Genomic DNA, 19,740 nt, shown 5'->3' on the forward strand with positions numbered 1-19,740 from the left:
AGCAGAGAGCTCTGTGTTCGGAAAAAATAATAATTTCCTCTGTAGTATTCAGCAGCTAATAAGTACTGGAAGGATTAAGATTTTTTAATAGAAGTAAATTACAAATCTGTTTCACTTTCTGGCACCGGAGTACCCCTTTAACCTCTTAAGGACCCAGGACGTATGAGTACGTCCTGGGTCCCGGTCCTGCGATATAACGCGGGGTCACACGGTGACCCCGCATCATATCGCGGCGGGCCCAGCGTCATAGTGAAGCCGGGACCCACCTCTAACAGCGCGCGGCACTGTTCGCGGTGCTGCGCGCTATTAACCCTTTAGCCGCGCGGCTAAAAACAAAATTTAAAGTGCCCGGCTAGCTCAGGGAGCTGTTCGGGATCGCCGCAGTATAATCGCGGCATCTCGAACAGCTGTAGCACAGGAGGAGGTCTTCTTACCTTCTCCTGCGCTGTCCGATCGCCGATTGAATGCTTCAAGTCTGAGTTCCAGGCTTGAGCATTCAATTGCCGAAAATACTGATTGATCCATTCCTATGGAGATGGATCAATCAGTGTAAAAGATCAGTACATGCAATGTTATAGCCCCCTATAGGAGCTATAATACTGCATAAGAAAAGTGTAAAAAAAAATCATTAACCCTTTCAATTATCCCTTCCCCTAATAAAAGTTTGACTCACCCGGCATTTCCAAGAATAAAAAAAACACAGTGTAAATAAAAATAAAGATATGTGGTATCGCCGTGTGCGGAAATGTCCGAATTATAAAAATATACCGCTTTTTAAACCGCACGTTCAATGGCGTACGCGCAAAAAAATTCCAAAGTCCAAAATACCGCATTTTTTATCACTTTTTATACCACAAAAAAGTTAATAAAAAGTCTGATCAGAACGAAAATGGTACCGACAAAATCTTCAGATCACGGTGCAAAAAATGAGCCCTCATAGCACCCTGAACACAGAAAAATAAAGTTATAGGGGTCAGAAGATGACCACTTTAAACGTATACATTTTCCTGCATGTAGTTATGATTTTTTTCTGAAGTACGACAAAATCAAACCTATATAAGTAGGGTATCATTTTAACCGTATGTTCCTACAGAATAAAGATAAGGTGTCATTTTTGCCGAAAAATGTACTGCGTAAAAACAGAAGCCCCAAAACATACAAAATAGTGTTTTTTCATCAATTTTGTCGCACAATGATTTTTTTTCCCGTTTCACCGTAGATTTTTGGGTAAAATGACTGACGTCATTACAAAGTAGAATTAGTGACGCAAAAAATAAGCCATCATATAGAATTTTAGGTGAAAATTTTAAAGAGTTATGATTTTTTAAAGTTAAGGAGGAAAAATTGAAAATGAAAAAACGTGAAAAAGCCCGGCTCCTTAAGGGGTTAAAGCACCTGCCCTATGATGCCCTCACTGATTGGAACTGTGTTGTATTACAAACTTTTTTTTTTATAATGAGAAGTGCCCTTTTTTCTTCTTGAGTCTGTGCCCCCGAAAAATGTCTATGCACGTCCCTGCTTCCTCATTAAACATATACGAATAGAACGACAGTGTAAAGCATGGGCATCAGACACGTATCACTGTATAAAAGTATTTTCCAAACAGTGTGTCTCCAGCTGTTGCAAAACTACAACTCCCAGCATGCTCAGACAGCCTTGGAGTTGTAGTTTTGAAACAGCTGGAGTTGCACTGTTTGGAAAACACTGCTGTATATGTTTGTGTACGTGTGAACGCTCTTGTTACAATTATCTAAAGGCCGCCAGTACTAACTGAGCAACTTTAAAATCTTTATCATTTATGCCGTTACCGGAGAACAATGGCAGTGTGAACGAGCCCTTAATAACTACCGTATTTTTCGCCCTATAGGACGCACCGGCGTATAAGACGCACCCAATTTTTAGGTGCAAAATCAAAAAAATTTAAGATTTTGAACCCAATAGAGGTCTTCAACCTGCGGAACTCCAGATGTTGCAAAACCACAACTCCCAGCTTGCCCGGACAGCCGTTGGAGGTCCGCAGATTGAAGACCACTGCATAGGAGGTAATACTCACATGTCCCCGCCGCTCCGGACCCGTCACCGCTGCCCTGGATGTCGCTCCATCGCTGTTGCCGTGTCCCCGTCGCTCCGGAACGTCTCTGCTGCCGGCCGGGTATCCTTGCTCTCCGTCGCCGCCATCACGTCGTTACGCACGCCGACGCACGTACGCGACAACGTGATGACGAGGAAGGAGAGCGCCGGCCATACAGAGGATCCCTGAACGGAGAAGACACCGAGGAGGCAGGTAAGGTCCCTCCCGGTGTCCTGTAAGCACTAACCCGGCTATTCAGTCGGTCTGTTCGGGACCGCCGCGGTGAAATCGCGGTGGTCCCGAACAGCCCGACTGAACAGCCGGGTTAGTGTCACTTTCCCTTCAGACGCGGCGGTCAGCTTTGATCGCCGCATCTGAAGGGTTAATACAGGGCATCACCGCGATCGGTGATGTCCTGTATTAGCCGCGGGTCCCGGCCGTTGATGGCCGCAGGGACCGCCGCGATAGGGGTGTATTTGCCATATAAGACGCACCAACTTTTTCCCCCCAGTTTTGGGGAAGAAAAAGTGCGTCTTATATGTCGAAAAATACGGTAAACACAGCATCAAATCTGCAGCTTCAAATCCTGCACATCAAATTTGCCCAGGAGACGACTGTATGTGTGAATAGAGGGGTGTTCTCCTCTCATCTTATCCCCTATACACCCATTCCAAGGACAGCGACAAAAATCCCCCCAGATTGCATGATGTGGACGTGCGTGATCAGCCAGTGATTTACTCGTTCTTATTTAGGAAATATTCAGCAACCCCATAGATAGTTAATGGATCACTGGCCAAAGGCTGTCCAGTCATGCGTGGAGTTGTAGATTTGCAACAGCTGGAGGCACACTGGTTGGGAAACACTGCCTTATACCATAGATAGGAAATATCAAGATAAGATGGGAATTCTCCTTTTGGGTAGGGTCATACATAGCATATACGAAGCGTATTTTACACTATGCAAAATCTGCTACAAAATCCGCTAAAAGATATCCTCGGCAACCCTTTGTGCGGAGTGAGGTTTGAAGATTGGGCGTGACTGTGGCCCACAGGCCCGTCTCCATATCTCACTACACACAGTGCTTCCGTGGGTAGCCCTGTGTGTCTGCTCATAGGAAAATATGCAGCGGTAGTTCCCGCTTCACAGTGTGAATTATGCTATGTATGCATGGCCCTACACTTAAAGGGGTATTCCAGGAAAAAACTTTTTATATATATATATATATATATATATATATATATATATATATATATATATATATAAACAGGCTCCAGAAAGTTAAACAGATTTGTAAATTACTTCTATTAAAAAAATCTTAATCCTTTCAGTACTTATGAGCTTCTGAAGTTAAGGTTGTTATTTTCTGTCTAAGTCCTCTCTGATGACACCTGTCTCGGGAAACGCCCAGTTTAGAAGCAAATCCCCATAGCAAACCTCTTCTAAACTGGGCGTTTCCTGAGACAGGTGTCATCAGAGAGGATTTAGACAGAAAATAACAACCTTAAAGGGGTACTCCAGGGAAAACCTTTTTTCTTTTAAATCAACTGGCTCCGGAAAGTTAAACAGATTTGTAAATTACTTCTATTAAAAAAAAATCTTAATCCTTCCTGTACTTATTAGCTGCTGAATACTACAGGAAATTCTTTTCTTTTTGGAATGCTCTCTGATGACATCACGACCACAGTTCTCTCTGCTGACGTTATTATAATAATAATGCTTTATTTATTGTTGTCCTTTTAATATTGTTGTTTTAACCCAAGTCCCCAGCACTGCAAGGCAGCAGTGCTAACCACTAAGCCACCATGCTGCCCTTAGCATACATCTGCTATGCACGGTTGCTAAAATGGACAGAGATGTCAGCAGAGAGCACTGTGCTCGTGATGTCATCAGTGTTCCAAAAAGAAAGGAATTTCCTCTGTAGCATTCAGCAGCTAATAAGTACTGGAAGGATTAAGATTTTTTAATAGAAGTAATTTACAAATATGTTTAACTTTCTGGCACCAGTTGATTTAAAAGAAAAAAGGTTTTCACCGGAGTACCCCTTCATCCTTTCAGTACTTATGAGCTTCTGAAGTTAAAGATTTTTTAATAGAAGTAATTTACAAATCTGTTTAACTTTCTGGAGCCAGTTGATATATATAAAAAAAAAGTTTTTTCCTGGAATACCCCTTTAAGCTGTATTTACACATACAGCATCCTGTACATATTTTATGCGGTAGATTTGAAGCTGCAGATTATATGCTGCAGATTTCAATGTAAACTAAATGACCTGAATACAGCATCAAATCTGCGGCATCAAATATGGGCATGTGATACCGTAAGTGAATACATCCTCTGGGAGAATCTTTTTTGCCGATAATTCTGTCACGTTTATTTGTAGAAATAAGCATTTATTATGAAAATATCGTAACAAAGCGACTTTCGGAAATGCACTCTCACACGCTTAGGTCCCCTCTGCCTGATCCTCAGCCTTTAGGGTATAGTCACATGTTGCGGTCATGTAGTCATTTGGCAAGAATCACTAAAAAAAAAAACTATACACAACTGTAATATGTGAATACCTTCTCAGACTCATAGCGTTAGAATAACGTTACGGTGCAGGTGAAGGTGGAGACAAGAGGTGAATAAGATCTTCGAGCATCTCCTGTGCAGCCCCCTTCAGGGCTGTCTGCATAGAGCAGTGTTTCCCAACCAGGGTGCCTCCAGCTGTTGCAAAACTACAACTCCCAGAATGCCCAGACAGCCTTTGGCTGTCTGGGCATGCTGGGAGTTGTAGTTTTTCAACAGCTGGAGGCGCCCTGGTTGGGAAACACTGGCATAGAGCGACATAAAGGGAGCATACTGCCCTCTACAGGCAGCCTGCTGCTCTCGGCCCGCTACAGAACAGATGTGGGTCTCTCTGCCATGAATTAAAGCCGCACTACACAGCCAGATTTAGTTTACATCCAGAACAAATGGTGAACCTCTGATTTCTCAGAAGCCGTGCGCTTCCCAGTAAATACAGAATTGTGTGACCATATGTCAGGAGCTACAAGACCCGTAATTGGAATATTTGTTTACATGCGTTTTCCATGTCCCGTAACAAGAAACAGACACTGACATGGAGTATGCTAAACAAGGGCCCCGCTACATGATGTGAATGTATAAAAGGCAGCAGCACACTGCTATAGGGATCACAGATAAGCAGCTTTATAATGCTTTATACCAAGCAGCATCAGTACCTATCTGTGTCTGTTTATGAACGGGTTTTTTGTTCTTTGAATCTGCACAGAGCCTTAGTGGCTGGAGGTAAACAAGAATGTTTCCATTCACTGACAGCAAGTCAGCAAATAGTGAAAATATAAACACACGAGAAAGGAATTAACTTCTCATTATACATTTATTACATTTTATTTATAGACTAGCTGAGTACCTGGCGTTGCCCGGTTTTTCCTTCCTAATCCTTGTTGGGGAGGAAAATAAACAAAGGAGGAAGCTTTTGACTTCATATGAAGTCCTCATATATTGTTTTCCTGTCCCGACCTCCTATCCCGACCTCCTATCCCGACCTCCTATCCCGACCTCCTATCCCGACCTCCTATCCCGACCTCCTATCCCGACTTCCTATCCCGTCCTCCTATCCTGACCTGCCATCCTCATATCCCGACCCGTAATATGTGTACCAAGCATTGAAATAGCTACAGCTTATATGGGAAAATACATTTCCCATAGATTTGCATGGGACTTTAAACAAAATCCCCGACCCTCACAAATGGGGGTAGTTAAGGGTTAAATTAACTATCCTATATTTTAAGTGGACATAGTAACATGTGACCAAGTATTATCGAAATATCTCCAGCCGTTTGGAAGTTATGCAGTAACATATATTTCCCATAGACTTGTATGGGACTTTAAACATAAACCCCGCCCCTGGCAAATGGGGGTGAGTAAGGGTTAAATCACCTATTCTATGTTTGTTGTTGACATATAAGTAATATGTGTGCCAAGTTTCAAGTTTCAATATGTTTAGCCGTTTGAAAGTTTTTGTGGAACATACATACATACATACATACATACATACATACATATACACATACATACACACACGTTAAGATATATATATATATATATATATATATATATATATATATATATATATATATATATGGATACTGAATGCAGCTATTGAGTCTTCATTCCTAAACCCATATATGCATGTGGTGTCCCAGCACCAATGGCTGTCCTGTGGCTTTGGACAGCTTGGCAGCACAATGTGTTGGGCCCGCTAAAGTTCTACAGTTGAATTAATTATGTATATTATAATGTCAGAGGATATATTTTTCTTAGATCAATTCTGTTCTATGTATATATGTTTTTTTATGTTATTGTACCTTTAAGGGTGCTACCCATGAGACCCTGCAGTGAACCCCATGTGATCCTGCCTGCCAATGAGACCCCAAAAGTCTCCCCTGTACAGTGAGGTGCAGGGGAGGAGTTAGTCAGTCCAATGTTAGTTCACCCTAGTGTGGCTCCTGAACAGCAGCTTAGCTCAGGTGTGCTGTGTGTCGTGTGCTCTGAGGAGAGGCCTACTACAAATTTAATCTCTCAACTGCAAGTATTACTCGCAAGGAGGAAATTCATGCCTCTGCGGAACATTCTTCAGTACCTTGGCAGGACCCTAACTACCAGGATTCAACCTTCAGTCTCAAGTCAGTATAATTCTGTAAGGTGAAAGCACCACAAGTCTCAGCAAGGCAACAGGGCTCCCAAGGGGTTACGCTGTACTCTCACATCAAAGGCCAGCTGTATGTGTAATACTATCTGAACCAGCTCAGTAAAGACAGTTATCCGTAACCTGACGTCTATGTATTCGTAAACTCCCGTGTCTGGCACCAGGAGAAACTGTCCCCAACCTCAGACCATGTATTGGATAATGGTGCCCTGGCATCACAAAGTGATCAGGTATTCTCACGAACACCCCAGTGGCTACCACATATGTACAAGTACAACCAACATTTTTTCTCAGACACATTGCAAAACCATAATAGTGATTTATGTTTATTTTTTTTATTTTATTTTTTTGCATACAGTATGGTAAGTTAGACGCAAGTCCACAGATGTCACGCAAGTATGTTGTTGGAGGAACTTTTTTTTTATGCCAGCCCTGAGCCCAATGATGGTGTAGATTTGCACTTGAAGGGGTACTCCGCTGCTCAGCATTTGAAACAAACTGTTCCGAACGCTGGAGCCAGCACCGGAAGCTTGTGACGTCATAGATCCGCCCCCTCATGACATCACACCCCACCCCCATAATGCAAGTTTATGGGAGGGGGCGCGACGGCTGTCACGCCCCCTCTCATAGACTTGCATTGAGGGGGTGGGGCATAATTTAATGAGAGGGCAGGCCATGACGTCATGAGCTCCCAGCTCCAGCGTTCGGAACAGTTTGTTCCAAATGCTGAGCAGCGAAGTACCCCTTTAATTGCGCTGATCTGCACCTTTTATGCACCTAAGGGTCTATTCACACAGTGAAATTTCCGCTTGCGGAATTCTGCCTCAAATTAAAGCCCATAGACTTCTATCTGATTCCGCACTCCTATTTACACTTTTGAAATTCCGCTTGCGGAATTCCACAAGCGTAATTTCAGAAGTGTAAAAAGGAGTGGGGAATCCAATAGAAGTCTATGGGCTTTAATTTGAGGCGGAAATTCCGCCGTGTGAATAGATTCCTAATTTTGAAAAAGGCAGAAGTGATAAATTCATGGCCACTGCAAAAAAAGTGACCATGAAGTGCTCTACTACAGAGGAGTATTGAAAAATGTCTTTACCAAAAGGTGCATCCGCTAAATTGCGTCAAAATATGTGCCTAATATCCACAAGAAAACCAGTGTACATCTAATGAGAATCCCTCTCTGAGCACATGAATCTATGTCCCTCTCTGGGATATTGTCAGGTGGCTGAGCTGCTAGCAATGTATGTGGTGTGCCCGTCCTTCTGTGAGGGTGATAACAAGGGCAGCAGCATGTTACATACCATCTGATGTAACTGATGACACTACACAATTATTTGGGGAAAGATCATCTGAGTTCGCGAAGTTTGTAGGACAAAAGAAGAGACAATAGCATTGACTTAGCTACATAGGTGAGGCAGAGAAGTGAAAATGGAGACAGGACAGACATCATTCTTGGTTTGCCCTTTACATGTCCGATTGAACCCACCTTTTGTCCCTGAACCCTGATATGTCTAACTGTCCCCTATCTGTAGTTCTTACCTGTAGTTCCTGACAATTACTTTACCTGTGGTTTCTGACTATTTCCTTTCTTGTGGTTCCTGACTATCCTTCCAGCTGTGGTTCCTGACTATTCCTCTGCATGTAGTTCCTAACTATTCCTCAGCATGTGGTTTCTGACTAATCCTCAGCATATGGTTCCTGACTATTCCTCAGCATGTGGTTCCTGATTATTCCTCAGCATTTAGATCCTGACTATTCCCCAGCATGTGGTTCCTGACTATTCCCCAGCATGTGGTTCCTGACTATTCCCCAGCATGTGGTTCCTGACTATTCCCCAGCATGTGGTTCCTGACTATTCCCCAGCATGTGGTTCCTGACTATTCCCCAGCATGTGGTTCCTGACTATTCCCCAGCATGTGGTTCCTGACTATTCCCCAGCATGTGGTTCCTGACTATTCCCCAGCATGTGGTTCCTGACTATTCCCCAGCATGTGGTTCCTGACTATTCCCCAGCATGTGGTTCCTGACTATTCCCCAGCATGTGGTTCCTGACTATTCCCCAGCATGTGGTTCCTGACTATTCCCCAGCATGTGGTTCCTGACTATTCCCCAGCATGTGGTTCCTGACTATTCCCCAGCATGTGGTTCCTGACTATTCCCCAGCATGTGGTTCCTGACTATTCCCCAGCATGTGGTTCCTGACTATTCCCCAGCATGTGGTTCCTGACTATTCCCCAGCATGTGGTTCCTGACTATTCCCCAGCATGTGGTTCCTGACTATTCCCCAGCATGTGGTTCCTGACTATTCCCCAGCATGTGGTTCCTGACTATTCCCCAGCATGTGGTTCCTGACTATTCCCCAGCATGTGGTTCCTGACTATTCCCCAGCATGTGGTTCCTGACTATTCCCCAGCATGTGGTTCCTGACTATTCCCCAGCATGTGGTTCCTGACTATTCCCCAGCATGTGGTTCCTGACTATTCCCCAGCATGTGGTTCCTGACTATTCCCCAGCATGTGGTTCCTGACTATTCCCCAGCATGTGGTTCCTGACTATTCCCCAGCATGTGGTTCCTGACTATTCCCCAGCATGTGGTTCCTGACTATTCCCCAGCATGTGGTTCCTGACTATTCCCCAGCATGTGGTTCCTGACTATTCCCCAGCATGTGGCTCCTGACTATTCCTCTGCATGTGGCTCCTGACTATTCCTCTGCATGTGGCTCCTGACTATTCCTCTGCATGTGGCTCCTGACTATTCCTCTGCATGTGGCTCCTGACTATTCCTCTGCATGTGGCTCCTGACTATTCCTCTGCATGTGGCTCCTGACTATTCCTCTGCATGTGGCTCCTGACTATTCCTCTGCATGTGGCTCCTGACTATTCCTCTGCATGTGGCTCCTGACTATTCCTCTGCATGTGGCTCCTGACTAATCCTCTGCATGTGGCTCCTGACTAATCCTCTGCATGTGGCTCCTGACTAATCCTCTGCATGTGGCTCCTGACTAATCCTCTGCATGTGGCTCCTGACTAATCCTCTGCATGTGGCTCCTGACTATTCCCTTGCTTGTGGTTCCTGACTTTCCCTCTTCCTGTGGTTCCTGACTAACCTTCTGTATGTAGTTCCTGACTATCCTTCTGTAGTTCTTGACTTTTTTCTGGCTATCATTTTACCGGTGTTGCCGGCTTATACCTTTACATGTGGTACCCAACTATACATTTACCTGTGGTTTCTGCCTATACCTTTTACCTGTAGTTCCTAACTATCCCTTTACCTGTGGTTCCCAACTATACCTTCATCTGTGGTTCCAAACTATACATTTACCTCTTGTTCCTGACTATCCCTCTGCCAGTAGTTCTTGACTATCCTTATGCTGTTCTTGACTATCCCATTAACTTTGTTTTCTGCCTATCCCTTTATTTGTGGTTCCTGCCTATCCAACTACCTATGGTTCCAACGTTTCTTCCCTCGTCTAATTGTGGTTCTGGTCTATCCTTCTGCCCCTGGCATCTCCTACAATCTCTACGCTTGAACGAACATACCCTTAGACACATGTATTGTGTTCTAGATTATTTACTGCATCTCAAGTTGTAAGAGATGTGGGTTATAGACTTAATGGGTGTGGTCTTGAGGGGAAAAAGGTGTGGCTTAACTGTGATAAAAAAAAAGTGCTTAAATGCACCATGATTCTGGAATGGAAAAGTAAATTAACCAATAAATACAATAGTAAGAATAAAATGTGCCTCATTGGTGCATCCTTAAACGGCAATGGGGTAATTGTCCTATTGTTGCTATGGACCTGCAGTTTTCCACAGCTGATGAGATACTCCCAAAAATAAGTCCAACTCTTGTTAGTATAGTAAAGGGGGTTTTCATTCATTTTGCATCATTGAATGAAGAAGTTCAGAAACTGGTGCAATAACCTGAGCAAAAGTTGGTGACTTGCTTGTTCCATTATAAGGCGGGAAGGTGATATCCTTTGTTACACTTTAGGACAATACAAGCAAGACGTAAGGCCTGGTATAGTTCCCCCAAAGCCGACTATCACTTCTCTTTACGAGCTATTGTTCTGTCACATTGGCTGCAGAGCACCGGGGAAATGAAGACGCTCAGGATGAGATCAAGTAAATATTGATCAAGCACAATGAAAAAACACCAGGGCGGTGTGATATATTGCCAGCCGTCCAGCGACAGTCAGAATTAAGACTTGGAGCTGAATTACTGGAAAATGACTTCACTTGGGCAGGATAAAATCTTAAAGTGACACTTCTGCCTACACAGGAAATGTTCTAATGCTGATGTCCTTGGGCCCTTATTTCAATACACAGCGCTAACAATGAGATCTGGGAGTGCGGTATAATAAGACGGAGCCCGGAGATCTCATCTTGTGTATTTCATTCCAGACTCTGATATTTACCTAATTACCTTATCCTCCTAAGTCTTGACATAACCACTTGTAATTGGGGAGGCTGGGGCCTGTTGTTCTAGTCTCTGTTGTCTCATTTACTGTCAGGATCGGATCGCGGAAGGGACTAAATTCCTGCCTCTGAAGTGTAATTAGCGCCGCTGCCTGCGAAAAAAAAATACATATAGCATTTTAATGGTGTGACTGTATAGTGGACGGGGCAGGATCATGTATCTAGGGCAAGAAAGACAGCAAGCCGCATTAGACCCCAACTGTACATGGGTTTATCATATCATTATGCAGTCATTATATCCTTAAAGGGGTACTCTGGCACTAAGACATCTTATCCCCTATCCAAAGGATAGGGGATAAGATGTCTGATTGCGGGTGTCCCGCCACTGGGGACCCCCGCAATCTAGCATGCAGCACCCACCTGTTAGCCCCTCCCATAGACTTGCATTGAGGGGGCGGAGCATGACGTTACACGGGGGCGGAGTTGTGACATCACTATACTCTGTTCCCGTGGTCGGGAGGCATAAGACTTGGAGCCTCCAGCACTTCCTACAGTGCTAACAGGTGAGTGCTGCAGGCTAGATTGCGGGGGTCCCCTTTGGATAGGGGATAAGATGTCTTAGTGCCGGAGTACCCCTTTAAGGCTTGATTGCTCTTATTTTTATAGATTTTTTGGTTAAAAATATTTCTAAGTACTCCTCAATAATACTACATGACCAGGGGCAGACATACCACATATGTAACCCATGCAGTGGCTCATGAGCCCAGTAGGTAAGCAGGCCCACTGTCACCATTAACCCCTTAAGGACCAAGCCAATTTTTACCTTAAAGACCAGAGCATTTTTTGCACACCTGACCACTTATGAATTTTATTCCGAGATTGTTTTTTTCGTGACATATTCTACTTTAACATAGTGGTAGATTTTAGTCGATACTTGCATCATTTCTTGGTGGAAAATTCCCAATTTTTTTAATTTCAAGCTCTCTGCTTGTAAAGAAAATAGACATCCCAAATATATTATATATTTATTCACATATACAATATGTCTACTTTATGTTTGCATAAGACATCTTATCCCCTATCCAAAGGATAGGGGATAAGATGCGTGATTGCAGGGGTCCCGTGATCTTCCACGCCGCACCCCGTTAGAATCAGCCCCTGGAGCGTGCTCGCTCTGGGTCTGATTACTAGCGATCACGGGGACTGAGCATAGTGCTGTCACGCCCCCTCCATAGGCTTGCATTGAGGGGGCGGAGCGTAACGGTACACGGGGGCGGAGCTGTGACGTCACTCTGCTCCGTCCCCGTGATCGCTAGTAATAAGACCCGGAGCGAGCACGCTCCAGGGGCTGATTCTAACTGGGTGTGGCGTGGAAGATCACGGGGGTCCCCAGCGGCAAGACTCCCGCAATCAGGCATCTTATCGCCTATCCTTTGGATAGGAGATAAGATGTCTTAGCGCCGGAGTACCCCTTTAAGGTTCAGCAGCAATTTTCACATTTTTCTCAATTTTTAAAATCTGAATTTTTCAGTGACCAATTTAGTTTTTAAGTGGATTTGAGGGGCCTTTATATTAGAAATACCCCATAAATGACATTCAGAAAGTGTGTTAACCCTTTAGGTGTTTCACAGGAATAGCAGCAAAGGGATGGAGAAAATTGCAATTTGACTACTGATATTCCAATTATGTTCCCAAAATGATGACCCAGAGAATAGCCAAAAGTAAAAAATTTGCCCACCCCAAACCCTATGCTCTGAATCATCATGATGTGTGTGGCTGTCCCTAACCTGTTGCCTCAAATGCACACCCTGCTCAGGTGAAGAGAGAGAGCGCTGCGCATTTGAGGCAACATAAAAAAGACCCAGATGATAGTTACTCAGTGACCCATGACATTTTTAGAAAGAATACCTCCATTGGTCTTATCAGGGTTTTTTATTTATTTATTTATTTTTTTAAGAGTTTTTGGGGCAATTTAGTGGTTTATGGGGTTAAAATTTGGAATGTACTCTGGACTTGGTACATTGGGGTCAAATTATGGGAAAGCAAAATGAAAAGGGAAAATGTAGTGCTCCATGGAAGTGTGATACTCCCTGAAGCAGTTTTTAATGCAGAGGCCCGGATGATCAGGGCAAGTGTCACATTGAGTGGTGGTGTCCTTCCGTATGCCCCCTCTTGATTTTTTTTTACTTTTTTTTTTTTCTCCCCCCAACTCCTGCCTGTCCCTCCACACAAACGCTCCCTAAGCTACAAGTGGCAGGAGGGCACAGATTTGGTCCCTGTCTCCTTTTCTCAGCTCTGCCCGCTGACTGAACTCGGTGGGCTAGCAGAGCTGAGGAGAGGGGACATTATCCCCTCCTCTGCCAGCTGCGATTGGTCGAATGATTGTCCGACCAACAGCAGCCCATCTGGGGAGGTGACGTGATCGTCACCTCCCCCCAGCAATAGGAGGTGATTGGCGGTGTATAGAACACTGCCGATCACCTTCTCATTCTGGGTCCTCGGGTCACACGTGACCCGTATGACTGGAATTGCCGCAGATCGCCGGTGTGAATTCACCGGCGATCTGCGGTGATCCCCGATGTGGGGGGGGGGGGTCTCAGGACACCCCCAGGCATTGTCCCGGGATGCCTGCTGAATGATTTCAGCAGGCATCCTGGTCCGGTCCCCGCCCGACGAGCGTCGGCGACCGGAATTCCCACAGGCGTACAGGTACGGCCTTGGTCCTTAAGTGGTTAAAGAGGTATTCCCCTGGAAAACTTTTTTATTTTTTTTATTTTTATTTTTTTAATCAACTGTTGCCAGAAAGTTAAACAGATTTGTAAATTACTTCAATTAAAAAATCTTAATCCTTCCAGTACTTCAGCTGCTGTATACTACAGAGGAAGTTCTTTTATTTTTGAATTTCCTTTTTTGTCTGACCACAGTGCTCTCTGCTGACACCTCTGTCCATTTTAGGAACAGTCCGGAGCAGGATAGGTTTGCAATGGGGATTTGCTTCTGCTCTGGACAGTTCCTAAAATGGACAGAGGTGTCAGCAGAGAGTACTGTGGTCAGACAGAAAGGAAATTCAAAAAGAAAAGAACTTCTTCTGGAACATACAGCAGCTGTTAAGTATTGGAAGGATTAAGATTTTTAAATAGAAATCATTTACAAATATGTTTCAGGGTAATTACCCTGCTCTGTACTGACGAGGGGCAAGTACCCCGAAACAGCTGTCTGCAGATGGGTGCTCTTTCCTTCTGGAGAGAGAGTTCTGGTTTGGCATTAATCCCGATTAGCTTTTTATATTCCGTAACTGGAGCTAAGCTGATACCAGGGAACATCGCCTGAAAAGGTGATGTAATGAGCTGATTTGCATATTCCCCTACCCAGAACTCCTGGGGAAGGGAGGGGGGAAGATTTATCAAAACCTGTGCAAAGGAAAAGTTGCCTGGTTGCCCATAGCAACCAATCAGATCGCTCATTTTGCAGAGGCCTTGTTAAAAATGAAAGAAGCAAGCTGATTGGTTGCTATGGACAACTGGGCAACTTTTCCTTTGCATAAGCTTTGATAAATATCCCCCTTGGTTTATTTAAATTCACTTACTGTATTCTGCCATGTAGATACTGTAGCAGGTTTGAAGGGGTACTCCGGAGGTAAAAAAAAAAAAAAAAAAAAACTTTGACGCCATGAAGTTATACAGGGTGGTAACATATGTCTATTAAATCATAATCTTCCAGTACTTATCAGCCGCTGAATGCTCCAGAGGAAGTTGTGTAGTCTCTCCAGTCTGGCTCTCTGATGCCACCACTGTTCATATCAGGAACTGTCTACAGCAGGAGCAAATCTCTCCTGTTCTGGATGGTTCCTGTCACAGACAGAGGTGGCAGCAGAGAGCACTGTGGTCAAACTGTAAAGAACTATACATCTTCCTCTGGAGCATACAGGAGCTGATAAGTACTGGAAGGATTAAGATGCTTAACTAGAAGTAAATTACAAATCTGTTTAACTTTCTGGCACCAGTTGATTTATTTTTTATTTTTTTCCTGCGGAGGACCCCTTTTAATGTGAGACAAAAAAGCAGCAAGTATATTGCAGCACAGCAGTTTCCACTAGGCCCGAAAAGAATGAATAGACTTACAAGAACATAGGATTTTTGTAGCCAACCCAACTATGTGATTGTCTAGAGACCAATGGTCTCCAATATTATGGATCTCCAGCTGTTGCAAAACTAAACTCCCAGCATACCCGGACAGCCGTTGGCTGTCCGGGCATGCTGGGAGTTGTAGTTTTGCAACAGCTGGAGGTCCACAATTTGCAGACCTAAGGTCTAGACCTAGTCCTTCAAAGCCTCATTACCCGTATGCATCCACTTGTAGGGGTATAATGGGGTCTAGTGACCATCTGGGTGTTCTGCTCTCCATTACTTGGAGTCCGATGTCTTCTACAACTGAACTTGATGTAAATAAGAAAATAGCCCAGAAAAGTGCAGACGTGACTAATGAATCAAGACCTGATGCCCCCAAATCATCATCAATTATTTCCCGGCACAGAGCAGACTCCCTGTCTGCTAATCCAGATTGCAAAGTTTGCACTCAGCTACATAACAGTTATTAATAATCCATGAGTGTAGTCTGCAAAAATTAGAGGACAAATGGTGCATTTCATAAAAAAAAGACTATGCCACTGTGTCTGTATGTAAAGTTAATGTTCCGTAATGTAGTGATAAAGGTATTTTAATGATGGCTGGCCAGCCCCCTGACTAAATTTACTGTGGTCCCAGCAACCAGACCCTGAATAATCAGACCTTATGTCCAAAAACACTCATTTGTCCTCCCTGGGTGACCCTGACTCATATTTTATTTGAGTAGACCCTGAAGAGTCTAATAGCAGTACAAACTGCTTCTTAAAGGGTTACTCCGAAGTAACGAAAAAAAATCGAATTAACTGGTACCGGAAAGTTATACAGTTTTGAAAATTGCGTCTATTTAACAATCTTAAGCCTTCCTGTACATATCGGCTTCTGTATGCTCCTTGAGGAAGTTGAATAGTTCTTTCCAGTCTGACCACAGTACTTTCTGTTGCCACCTCTGTCCATGTCAGGAACTGTCTAGATCAGGAGCGGTTTAACTAAGGAGATTTTCTCAAGCTCCAGACAGTTCCTGACATGGACAGAGGTGGAAGCAGAGAGCACTGTGGCCAAACTACAACAACTTCCTCTGGAGCATACTGCAGCGGATAAGTACTGGAAGGATTACGATTTTTAATAGACATAATTTACCAACCTGACTGATAAATGCCCCTTTGGTCAATAACCAATCTCTCTCTCTCTCTCTCTCTCTCTCTCTCTCTCTCTCTCTCTCTCTCTCTCTCTCTCTCTCTCTCTCTATCTCTATCTATATCTATATCTATATATGAATATGCAAAGCAGCTCCTTACGCCACCTTATTCAGGTAGTGTTCCCTGGTATCAGCTTAGCTCCTGTTGAGGAATATGAAAAGCTAATCGGGATTTATGTCACTCGTCAGTACAGAGCAGGGTGATCTGGCTTTGCTGGGGTAAGAGGCCTGAGAGCAGCTAAAGGGGATGAGTATTTATCTCAGGGAGAGATTACCACTCCTGGTATGATGGAGCTTCATAAGGCCATTTTGCACTCCGCGGGCATTCTGGGTAGGGGAATATACAAAGCAGCTCATTACACCACTTTATTCAGGTAGTGTTCCCTGGTATCAGCTTAGCTCCTGTTAAGGAATATGAAAAGCTAATCGGGATTTATGCAAAGCCAGACTACTTCCCAAAAGGAAAGTTTCTACCCATCTGCGGACAGCTGTTTTGTGGTTTTTGCCACTCGTCAGTACAGAGCCCGCGGAGTGCAAAATGGCCTTATGAAGCTCCGTCATACCAGGAGTGGTAATGTTTTAATCCGACATTCCCGATCCTTCTCAACATATGCCATTGGAGGAACTGAGAGGTTGCCATACACACTAGATGGTCAGGCAGACTTTCCCCTGACAGCAGATCCCAGTGAAGAAAAGGGTCAGGAATGTTGGATTTCAACAAAGTCTGGCAGTGACTCTCTCCTCATTGAGAACCTATGTACACTCAGCTGATAATGCATGTGCACATGTATATTGGAGAGGTAGCTTTCATCTGAAGAAGTATTTGGCTGACAGCTATCTTATGTGTATTTAAAGGGGTTGTGTTTTTTTTTTTCTTTTATTACAGTTTTTATAGCTAAGTGTCTTTTAAAGAGTACCTCTTATGATCTTGTTAAATTTTATAATCCTCCCAGTTCACTGCCCCATCATGATAACCCCCTCGGCTTTATTTTTTATTAATTATTAGTTTTCTACCTTGATATTGCTCTGCATTTTCTGCTCAGTCTGTCAGATTCACAGACTGGGAAGGGGCGTTCCCCAGCAGGCGTGACATCATCTGAAGCCATACAGGGGAGAACTTCCTCCCTCACTCTGCTAAACACAGCCAAGAGCGGTTCAGTGTGTGAGATTAGCTCTGATTTGATAAGGCTGCACACACACCCCTCATCATTTCTGCTTTTGGACTTCTGCCAGGCCAGCAGGAGTCCAAAGTCTGTGCAATAGATGTGGAGAAATGTGTTCTGGACAAGTAGGGAGACACCTAGTGGCAGCTTTTTTAAACACAAATAAAACTTTTTTTTTTAAATTTAAATAAAGTACATTAGAAAGGTTTTCATCAGATCTAATTAAGAGATCTGATGAAGAGGGTGTTTCCCTGGAAACGCGTAATCTGTACTTTGCACATTATATATATATATATATATATATATATATATATATATATATATATATATATATATATATATATTTTTTTTTTTTTTTTTTTTATTTTTTTTTTTTTTATCAATAAAGTGGTCCCTGCCGAGGGATCTGTGATAGCACAGCTTTGCTTCCTTCCATTCCTTGGGTGAAGTATCTGCAGAGCCTGGGTTGATAGGTCTTCTTCCTCCTTTCTTCCTTGCAACTCCTCCTGGACAGCAATCCTCCTGCCTCCTGTGACCTCCCGGCTTCAGCAGCGGTTCTGATCTTGTGGTACTCTCCACACTAGGGTGATAGGCGCATGTCCTATTGTTTTGAGGTGAGCGGCCATCTACTAGACGTGTCGGTAGCCCCGATATCTAGCATTGTTCTCTCTTGCCTGGGGTAATACACGAGGCGCCACACGTGCGGTCTTTTCTTTCTACATTACAACATATTTTGGACTTGGGAGGAACAATGCTGCAGGATCCATTAAAGATTATAACACGATCACAGACGACGTGCTCTGAGTGCAGCTGTGCAGGGTAAGTGTACATATCTGCATTTCGTACTTCACCAGGGGCGCGTGTTCTCTTTTTTTCTTTCCTTTGTACTTTGTGTCTTGTTTTTTTTTTGTCCACCTGCCTAGCATAAGAAGAAAATAGAACTCATCTACCCCAAGACGACCATCTGGATGCTCCCCAGTCCCCACTGGTGAAAGCTTCCTGCATTCCTCTTCTACTCACAGGAAATGGGTGCTCACCCAGTCATTGGGGGCATTTCCTGTGTGTCCAAGAGAAAAACAGGAAGTACTGAGCGAAGAGAATCCAAATGGCAGCAATGGAGGGGGGTTCAGGCAGGTGAGTATAAGTTCTTGATTTTTAAACCAGCCTAGGACAAAAAAAAAATCGCTGCCAGACAATCCCTCTAAATGATACCATTTCTAAAATGAAATATAAAATCCTCAAAAAATAATGCACCTGCCCAAAAATGATATGTGCTAATATAATGCACTCCCATGAACATACAATACTACAAAAACCAATGGAGGCAAAGCAGTACTAATAATTAAACATACTTAGTCTAAAAAAGCTCCAAGATAGCCTGAGGGGACACCACCCCTCGACAAAAGCTTTGATCCCGAAACGGTGTTGGGGTGGTGTCCCCTCAGGCTATCCTGGAGCATTTTTAGACTAAGTATGTTTTATTATTAGTACTGCTTTGCCTTGTAGTCCTTTTGGACACATGCTTATCTTTGTCTATCTATATACTTTGTTATGGTTATATCATGTCTTATTAGCTCCTATTTGGACCTGAGGGGTCACCTATGTTTGCTCTTCTTTCCTACTGGGTGGAAGTCCTCCATTTTTATATATTATACAGTGATCCCTCAACTTACAATGGCCTCATCATACAATAGTTTCAACATACAATGGTCTTTTCTGGACCATTGTAAGTTGAAACCAGACTCAACATACAATGTACAGACAGTCCAGATCTGTGAAACCTGTCAATGGCTGGAAGAACCGACCAATCAAAATGGGCATTCATTGGAAAAACGCCTTTATTAGTGAAGCCTATGCACTGACTGGTGTCTGGTAGCGCCCCCTACAGTACAGGAAGGTATTACATGTTCTGTACACTTTACCTGTACCAGGGTTGCCTGCTCCTTTGGACACCAGGTGAGGGCGACTCCATTACTTTTTTTAGGACATTGTGTGTACTGTACAGGACCCCGAAGAAGCTCCTGTCCTCTACATAGACCAGTGTTTCCCAAGCAGGGTGC

The 19,740-nt window shown here is 43.7% G+C and overlaps 1 long non-coding RNA gene across 2 annotated transcripts; it reads right to left on the bottom strand.

Moving 5' to 3' along the window:
• Positions 1–4,486: 4,486 nt before the first annotated feature.
• LOC130296401 (uncharacterized) lies at positions 4,487–18,717 on the bottom strand. 2 transcript variants are annotated; one of them, XR_008849205.1, is made up of 3 exons: positions 18,701–18,717; positions 11,198–11,350; positions 4,487–4,592 (listed from the first exon to the last, which is right to left on the bottom strand). It is a non-coding gene; the product is annotated as an uncharacterized LOC130296401 (long non-coding RNA). The 2 variants fall into 2 exon arrangements; XR_008849204.1 differs by having other exon boundaries at positions 18,631–18,716.
• Positions 18,718–19,740: the final 1,023 nt, after the last annotated feature.

The sequence above is a fragment of the Hyla sarda genome, chromosome 12 (genome assembly GCF_029499605.1).
Source record: "Hyla sarda isolate aHylSar1 chromosome 12, aHylSar1.hap1, whole genome shotgun sequence".
Classification (NCBI taxonomy): Eukaryota; Metazoa; Chordata; class Amphibia; order Anura; family Hylidae; genus Hyla; species Hyla sarda.